Raw genomic sequence first — 9,275 nt, forward strand, 5'->3', positions numbered from 1 at the left:
ATTCACTTAAACGGTTTTGCAAGCTTGTGATTGAGAGTTTCATTTCCTCTATATCTCTTTGACTCTGCTTCATGCGATCTATTTCTTTCCTGTATTGTTCATTCAGGGAATCTATCATTTTTCTAATCTCCTCTTTTTTTATCAATATCTTCTGTAGAATCAGTTAGAAATTCTTTTACTGCAGTGTTTCTTTCAGATTGGGTTGCCTGCTTATGTTTCTGTAGTTGCTTCTTTACTTGATCTGCTATGAGTTTTGAAAGTTCTTTTTTTATTTCAGAAAAGAATTGCGCTCTGATTTCCTCTATATCTTTCTGCTGTTGCTTATTTACTATCGATGCTCTGAATTCATGCATTTGAGCCGAGGTAGTGTCCTCCGCACTTGTTCTGGGTGGGCACTGGGTTTCTCCCATATGTTTTGGCATTTGATTCTTTAGTGCAGATGTTATTAATTCAGGGATTTCTTTTTTCATTTCCCATCTGAGGTCTTCTATATCTTTCTGCAGCTGTTTCTTTATTTCAGAAGCTGTTGATTCATTGCTTTCAGGTGTGTGATTTCCACTTTGTTCTGTGTTAGTGTCCTCTGCACTTGTTACGGGTGGGCTTGGGTTCTGAAGTTGCATTTTGTTCCTTTCGTCATTTTGTGGAGCACTGTCTTCTGACCTTTATTGTAGATCTTTGCTGTAGTTATAACCTTCGCACATACTGAAGTTCAGGTGCAGCTCTACAAAGTTTGGACTTATCCAGCTGCGTCTGTCTTAGGTCTGGCTGCTGTGTTCAGCTCCTTCCTGCTGCTGCCCTTGAGGGCGAATATGTTGTGCCCCTGTGGCAAGATGTTCTGCTCCTGGACTAGCTGGGTGGATCTATCCTCTACACTCTCTGCAGGGATTGCAGCTGCAGGGTTACACCTCACGCATGTATGCCAGGCCTGAGCTGTGCCTCGAGGGGGCAAGTTGAAGTAAGGGAAAGAGGAAGCTCTCCCACACACTCACTGGACCTGGGCTAAGACTGGGTCTGGGGGTTCCCGGAACACTGCAAAATTCCTACTCGGCAGGTGGGGTGGGGAGGTGCTGTGGAGTGGTGGGGGATGGCCTGAGGGGGTGGGAGAGGGTCCAGCCCACGCTGCGCCTGGGCTGGGACTGGTCCCACCAGCGCAGGGTAGCAGGAAGCTCTCCACACACTCACCGGACCTGGGCTAGGACTGGGTCTGGGGGTTCCTGGAACTGGGCAGAAATTCCTACTCGGTGGGCGGGGTGGGGAAAGTACTGCGGAGTGGTGGGGGCAGCCCGAGGTGGTGGGAGAGGGTCTGGCCCATGCTGCGCAGGGTAGCAGAAAGCTCTCCATACACTCACTGGACCTGGGCTAGGACTGGGTCTCCATTTTTAATTTCTATAGAGTTGTTTGAGTAATTTATATTTTGGATAATGTTGTAACCCAAAAATCAAGAACCAGACTCAACTTAAAAGCACTTTATTTAGCTGAGCTCAGCAGTGGCATGTACTCTCATCTCCAAGTATGTGTGTGCTTAGTCTAGATGAGGCACAGTTTTTAAAGGGAAAAACCACAAGAGTAGGGGGAGGAGGGGGGACTTCACAAAGTTTATTTTGAGTTAGTCATGACCGAGGGTTAACTCTTTGTTTCTATACACGAGGTCACATTTTTCAAACCCTACAGGAATATGTTTTATTTGGCTTAGGCATTGTTTTTGTCTCGGTAGTCAGAAGGACATCTGATGACAGTTTTACCCATTTTCAGGCATTCCGTTTGTTCCTGTAGGAAGGACAGCTTAACTCATTTCGCAGAATATTGAGGAACATTTTTTATCTTCTCTCGGAATGCTGAGGAACACTTTCTTATTTGCACAAACAGCCACATTCTTCAGGGAAGGCATGGGTTGGGGGTTTACAAAACAAATCAAGGTTTTATAAAATGGAAGTTACAAGGCTTGTTAGAAGATGGAGTTTAAGTTGTCAGCTTATACCAAATAGTCCTTGTTAATAAAGTTACAGTGGAAACATACAGAGTTACAAAATTGGAATCAATTGCACAGGTTATAACAGATAACAATCCTTATTTAGATGTGTGGTTTACAGATATTTTCTCCAAAACTATAAGTTATCTCTTCAGGCTGTTTTTGACTTTGCTATGCAAATGATTTGTAGTTCAATGTAATCTTGTCTACTTTTGCTTTTGTCAGCCACACTTTTAAGGTCAAATTCAAAAATTTATTGCCAAAACCAATGTCAGAAGCCAATTAAGCCATGAGGGCGCTAACCTCATCAATGAATTCACCTATCAATGAGCACATAGCTGAATGAGCTATTAGGTGATGACGTGCTACCTGCTTTGGATCTCTTGCTGTCTTTTTGTTTCCTGGGTGGTATGGGAGATAGTGTTTTGCCTGTTTTCTTTTATTCATTTTGTGGCTTTTGATCTTACATTTAAGCCTTCAATTCATTTTGAATTGGATTTGGCAGGTGGAGTGAGATGGGGTGCAATTTGATTCTTCTGCAAGTGAATATCTAATTTTCAAAACACTCATTATTGAAAATACAAAACTTTTCACATTGTTTATTTATTCTTGTCGTCTTTACAAAAATTGAGTGTACATGTGTGAATTCATTTCTGAGTTATCTTATTTTATTTACCAATATGTCTCTTTTTTTGTAGTATGCTGTTTTAGAGAGGTCATGTGGGCTGCAACCAGTGAAGTTACAAGGGCAGGGATATAGTTGTCCAGAAAAGAAGCATGTCAAAGTCAGGGCCAAGTCATTAATAAAAATGATCCTGGTTTTTGTATGTTGATTTTGTAACTGGTGATGTTTTTAGTCTTAGTCTTTTTCTGATGGAGCATTTAGCTGTGTTATGTACAAAATCATGTCACTTGAAAACATGGGTATTTTCATGTTTTGTTTTCCACTTTGCAGGCCCTTTACTTTTTTCTGTTGACTATTTGCTCTTGCCAAGACTCCCCATACTATATTAGACAAGAGTAGTGAAGCCAATAACCTTGTCTTGTTCCCAGTTTAGAAGAAATGCTTTAAGCTTTTCCCCACTTAGTATGCTATTGGCCATCTTGTATAGTCTTCAGTGTTTCGAGATTTGTTTCTTCTATACCTGATTTTTAATAGTTTTTTTTGTATCATAAAAAGATGTTGAATCTTATCAAATCCTCTTTCTGGATCTACTGAAAAAACAATCCCAAGACTTCTGCCCTTATTCTATTGTGTTGTATCACATTTATTATTTTGTGTGTGTCAGTCCATCCTAGCACCCCCAGGATAATTTCTACCTGATCATGGTGTATCATATTTTTGTTATGCTATTGAATTTAGTTTGCTAGGATTTTATCGAGAATTTTTGCATCTGTGTTCCTCAGGCAGGGATATAGTTGTACAATTTTCATTTGCATCTTTGCCTGGTATCTTGGTCACGGTCTCATCACGGAGACATAAGACTTAACATTTGCAGTTAAAAGGAGGAGCAGTCTATTTTAGCTCATGGTTTCAACCCATGGTTGGCAGGCCACAAGGCAGAAGTAGCATGGTAGAAGGGCCATGCAGAGAGCCCTGCTCACATGTTGCAGCCCAGATTCGAACAGAGAAAGGAGGAGCCAAGGACAGAGAGATAGCCTTCAGAGTATGGCCTCAGTGGCCCACCTCTACCCAGGCCCACCTTACCCGCCTTCTAACAACAGATGACCTACAAACTCACCAGTGGACTAATCTACTGATGAACATGACACCCATGATTTAGCCACTTTCCAAACACATGTGGATTTTTTTTTCTTTATGTATTTGGTACAGGGTCTCACAGCTTGGACTCATAGTGATCCTCCTGTCTCAGCCTTCCCAGGGCTGAGATTATAGGTGTGCGCCACCACACCCAGTATCAGTGACCAGCTCAGTGTGCTTGAGGGTGGGGCCAGTGCTACGTGTGGTGCTGGGGATCAAACCCGGTCCCTGCACTTGTCTAAGCAGGTGCTTAGTCCTCTGAGCTATCTCACCTGCCCGGGAGAAGATTTTATATCTAAGCTATAATATCTGGTTTTGCTAACAGAATTTCTTCAATTTCAATTTTTAAAAATGGTGGAAGAAGAATTGGAATTAGTTATTCTGCAAATATTTTGTAGGATTTAGCAGTGAAGCAAATTGATCCTAAACATTTTTTGGGGGAGATTTTTCCTACTATTTTAATATCTTTAATCATTATCAGTCTGTTTAGATTTTGTTTATTCTTGCCTCAGTTTTTGTATGTGGTATTTGTTCAAGAAGTTAGCCATTACTTCCCTAGGTTTTCCAGTTTTGTAGCATACAATTGTTCATGGTACTTATTTATTTAGTTAGTTAGTTTTTGTATTTTAGGGAAGAGTCTATAAGGTATTCAAGGTCTCACTACTAGATCAGACTCCTAGTGATTCTCCTGTTTACAGCCCCCAAATGCTGGGATTACATGCATGCGCCACCACAGTCTGAATTATTGTCTCAGTGGGACTCAGGGGGCGGGTCCAGCACAGCAGGTCTGGGGACTGAACTCCCAGTTTCTGGGCCTGCTTGCAGGCACTTTAATCCACAGAGCTATTTGGCCGGCCCTTCATGGTAGTTTATTATGAGCTTTTATACTTCTGTGATATCAGCTCTAGTGTCTCCTTTTTAAACTCTCATTTTATTATTTCTTGGTTAGTCTTTGAGTAGCTAATTTGTTAAACCTATCCTTAAAAAATTTTCAATGAGTCTTTATATATTTTTTAGTTTTGATTTTATTTATTGCTACTCTGTTCTTTATTTTCTCTTTTTCTTTTCTTTTCTTTTCTTTCTTTTTTTTTTTTTTTTTTTTTTTGTGCAAGGTCTTATTATGCAGCCTGGATTTGTAGTGATTCTCCTATTTTCTGCCTCCCCAGTGCTGGGATTACAGGCGTGTACCACCACGCCCGGATTCCATGGCCAGCTCAGTGCACCTGTGGGTGGGCCGATGCAGCATGCGGTAACCCTGGCCCCTGCGCTTGCGCTTGGTCCATTGAGCTATCTTGCTGGCCCTTTTTATTTTTTTGTTCTTCTATTAATTTAGGGCTGATTTATTATTAGTTTTTGAAGTCTTTCAAAGTATCTTATAAGTTATTTGAAATATTTTTATTCTTTATTTTTAACGAATGAATTTATTGCTATAAACTTCCCTCTTAGTACCAAGTTTGCTTTATTCCACAGATTTTGAAATGTTCTGTTGTGCCGCTATTTGTTTCTAAAGATTTTTATTTCTTGTTTGATTTCTTCAGTTACTGTTATGGTTTGTGCCTAGGTGTCCCTCCAAAGCCTCATGCAGTCTTGGGGGGGCTTCTAGAGTTTGTGATTACTGTGGATGTGGCTGCTACACCTGCCTGGGGCAGGTAATTTGCATTACAATGTAAGGTGGGAAGAGAAGCTAGCTGCTTGAGCTACTGCTACCCCTCCCTTGTGCTCTTGCTCTTTGCCACCACCATGAAAGGTTGCTTTCTGCTGTGTGCTGCTCTGCATTGGACCCAGATGCATATGGACTGAAATCTCCAGTAACTGTGAGCTAAATAAACCTTTCCTTCCTTTATTTTGAGTGTCGGGTATTTGTCCCAGCAACGAGAGAAGAGTAACTAAGACAGTTACCCATTGGTCATTTAAGAGTATGTTATTTAATTTCCATATATTTGTATCACTTACATTCTTGACAGTTCGTAGTTTTATTCTATAGTAGTTTGATAAAATGCATGATATTATTTCAATTTTTAAACAATTTATTGAGATTTGATTTGTGACCTAGTATATGATCTATGCAAGAGATTGCTGCATGTGCGAGTAGGAAGAACCTGCATTCTGGTACAGTTGGATGAAATGTTCTGTAAATGACTTAAATTTTACTTGCTCTGTTTTTCAACTTGAATATTTCTTTATTGTTTTTCTGTCTGGTGCTCTATCCACTGAGGAAAGCCGATGCTAAAGTCCCCCACTGTTGTTGTACTAGAGCTTATCTCTCCTTTTAAGTAATAATATTTTCTTTAAATATTTGTATGGTCTTTTACTGGGTACATATATAATCATAGTTATTGTATCTTTTTGCTGAATTACTCCTTGTAGACCACTCACATGAATAGATCTTTGGTATAAAATGTGATACAACAACGTCATTTCAGCTTTTGCACATACTGATTGATAATGAAGAAAAACTTGCAGGATTACACTGTTAAGGTAGGTTACAGCCACCCTTCAAATTTTACCAACATCAGTGTCATCCTGCTGTTGTCACACTTCAGTGTTTCAGTTCAGCCTTATTTAAATTACCACTTCAATGCTCTTTATCTTCTTCACTTCTACAAGATTCTTCCTCTCCCTCCTTAAACCATTTTGTAAATGGTTCTGCTTTGAAACAAATCTCCTTGGCAAGTTTTTTTGAAATGCAGTACTTAGAGGCCTTTTCTGATCAGCTGACGATAAACTCCTTCTCTCAAAGGTCAACATCATATGTCTCCTTCAAGGTACATGAAATCTTGGAGATGACCTGAGATAGATGCACTGACACCACACGTTCTGCACAGTGAAGAAGGTACTGCTGAGCTTAATTTGTTCTCTAATCTTACTCAAAAAACTTCAGTCAGAACAAGTGGCCTTGTGGCTTTTGTTCTTGTGTTTCTGCTTCTGCTTCTGTAACAGTTCGTCAGACAGATTAATTCCTTCTTTTTTCTTTTCCTTAACAACATCAAAGACGATATTCACATGCGCCTCCACAGTTCTCTCCAAATACTCACTGAGGGTGAGAACTTCCTTTTCACTCATGTTGTGGCTCGCACTCCCTCAGCTGTAGCCTTTTCCTGGTTGTCATCCTCTACCATAGCATGTGAGGGGAAGACTGACTTCACTTGATGGTGATGGTAGAGGCGGTGCCTCACTGCCGAATATGGAGTCACTCCATTTCCCATTTCCTCTTCCTTTTCTTTCTTTCCTGCACAACGGTAACTTTTCTCAGTTGGGTTTTGGGGAACTAATGTGGAGAGTTTAGGGTGTGTGTCAACTATGCCTTCATAGGCACAGATTTTTCAAGAATTCCATAGTGTTTGCTATTTTGGATTTCTATACACATTAGTCTCAGGATTAGCATGTAACAAACATTTAAATAAATTCATCCAATATGTGTTGCCTATCTGCGTGAGATCCATTTTCACTCCCAACTCACAAACACAGTATTTGGTGGCCAAATTAGTACCAATTAATTAGGCCAATTAAGCACCCCGAGAATGTCAGCCATGTTGACTGTAACTGTCTTGACTCCATTTCTTTAGCCCTCAATCTTGGCAATCACAAAGGAGATCTTGTAATGATCGAACTGATCTTAAATGCTATGCTTAATGTTGGCAGATATTTTGGTTTATTAGGGATTTCAAGATGAAAAGATCTTTGATTGCAACCTTTTGTTATCTTCTGTCTTGAGAAGGGATGACATAAATGATTTCAAGCATTACTTGGTCTTGGACATGAAAAATTCTTTTCCACTAAGGCTATATAAGCTTCCTGTTTACATGATGTTTTCCCAGTATATGTCCTAGTGGCAGCACAACAGCTCATTTTCATTAAATAAAGATGTCATCTCTTGGCCAGGACTGGAAGGAAGAGGTGCAGGAAAGCAGGTGTGGAGCATAAGCAAGGGTGGCAAGCAGAGGGGCAGTAGGCAGGTGCCCTGCAGAGCAGTAGGAGGCGCTTTCTCTCAATAATCTCCACACCCAGACCAGCCTGGTGACTGCTAGGGACACAGCTGGGAGCCACAGATGGCAGGGCAGTGCCTGCCTCCTCGTGGCCTTGCAAATTGACATTTTTTTTAATCAATAATGTCACTTTCTATCTCTTTTGATGGTTTTTTATTTAAAGTCTGTCTTACCTGTTATGACTATAGCTACTCTTGCTCATTTTATGATTTCCGTTTGCACGATATGCATTGTTTTCAACCCTTTCACCGTTTTATGTTTGATCTATATGAATCATTACAAGTTAAGTAAGTTTTTTTATAGGCAACATGTAGTTGGGTCATTTTTTTTTCTGTTCAGAAATTAGCCTTCTGGTTTATGAATTTAATCCACTTATATTTATAGCTATTATTAACAACTATGAACATCCTTTAGTTATTCTGTTGCATTCTGCTTGATTTATGTATTTTTTGTTCCTTTCTATTTATCTTATTTAAGTGATTTAATAGTTCCTATCATGCTAGTGTTTCATTTGTTTCTCTTTTGTGTAACTGTTCTTCTAGTCAAATTTTTGTGTATATGTATAAAAAGTTTTTACAGGCCAAAAATTTATATACATCTCAGGAAAAGAAAAACTTGTATGAGTATTTTAATGCTAAATTTATTGAGACATCACAAGATTAATGCATCTTATTTTGGCCTCTATAATTACAAAATGTGCTCAATGTGGTATCCATTAACTTCCAGATATTTATTAGTATGGCAAACTTCTGCTTGGATAACCTTGGTCATTGCTGCAAATATATTTTTAATTTCTTCTCTAAGGGCCAGAAGTATGGTGGGCTTTGTGCAATACACAGTATCTTCTACGGTCTACCATATGAGGGAAACACTAACTGTTGAAAAAACATCAAACTATTGTTTTTACATTGAAACAAGATCTCACTAATTTGCTAACTATCCCAGGCTGGACTTGAGCTTGCAATTGTCTTCCCTTAGTCTTTCAGAGTGGGGGATTGCAGCTGTGTGCCATCATGCTCAGCATGCATTTCCATGATGGTAGTTATCCTGCTTACAAATTTCATACAGGGCTGCTTTTATGGTGTTGAATTCTCTCAGATTTTGCTTAACTGAGGGAGTTCAACACTACAAAACCAGCCCTATATGAAATATTTCTCCTTCAGTTTTGAAAGATAATTTTGGTGAGTACAGTTTTCTTGGTTGTTAGTATTTTTCTTTCAGTATGCTGAATATATACTATGATGCCATTTTCTTTTTTCATATTCATTTATTCATTTTTGACATCAGTTATTTTTATTTTAAAGAAAAAAAATAAAAACAATGGTACAAAATCTCAAAACAAGATTTTAAGAAACTAACAATGGTTAGCACATTGTGTATTGTTACTGCCAAAGTAGTTTCTCATATTGCAAGATATAGGCAAGAAATAATAAAAAACAACATAGGTGCAAATCTCTTTTTTTTTAAGTCAACAGAAAATGGAAATATACTTTTTAAAGTTTCTAATACTAGGAGAAGATATCATACAATGTCTTTTAAATAAATTGTAAGTCAAAGA

This window comes from Octodon degus, unplaced genomic scaffold (assembly GCF_000260255.1).
Source record: "Octodon degus isolate 3935 unplaced genomic scaffold, OctDeg1.0 scaffold00167, whole genome shotgun sequence".
NCBI classification, from domain to species: Eukaryota; Metazoa; Chordata; class Mammalia; order Rodentia; family Octodontidae; genus Octodon; species Octodon degus.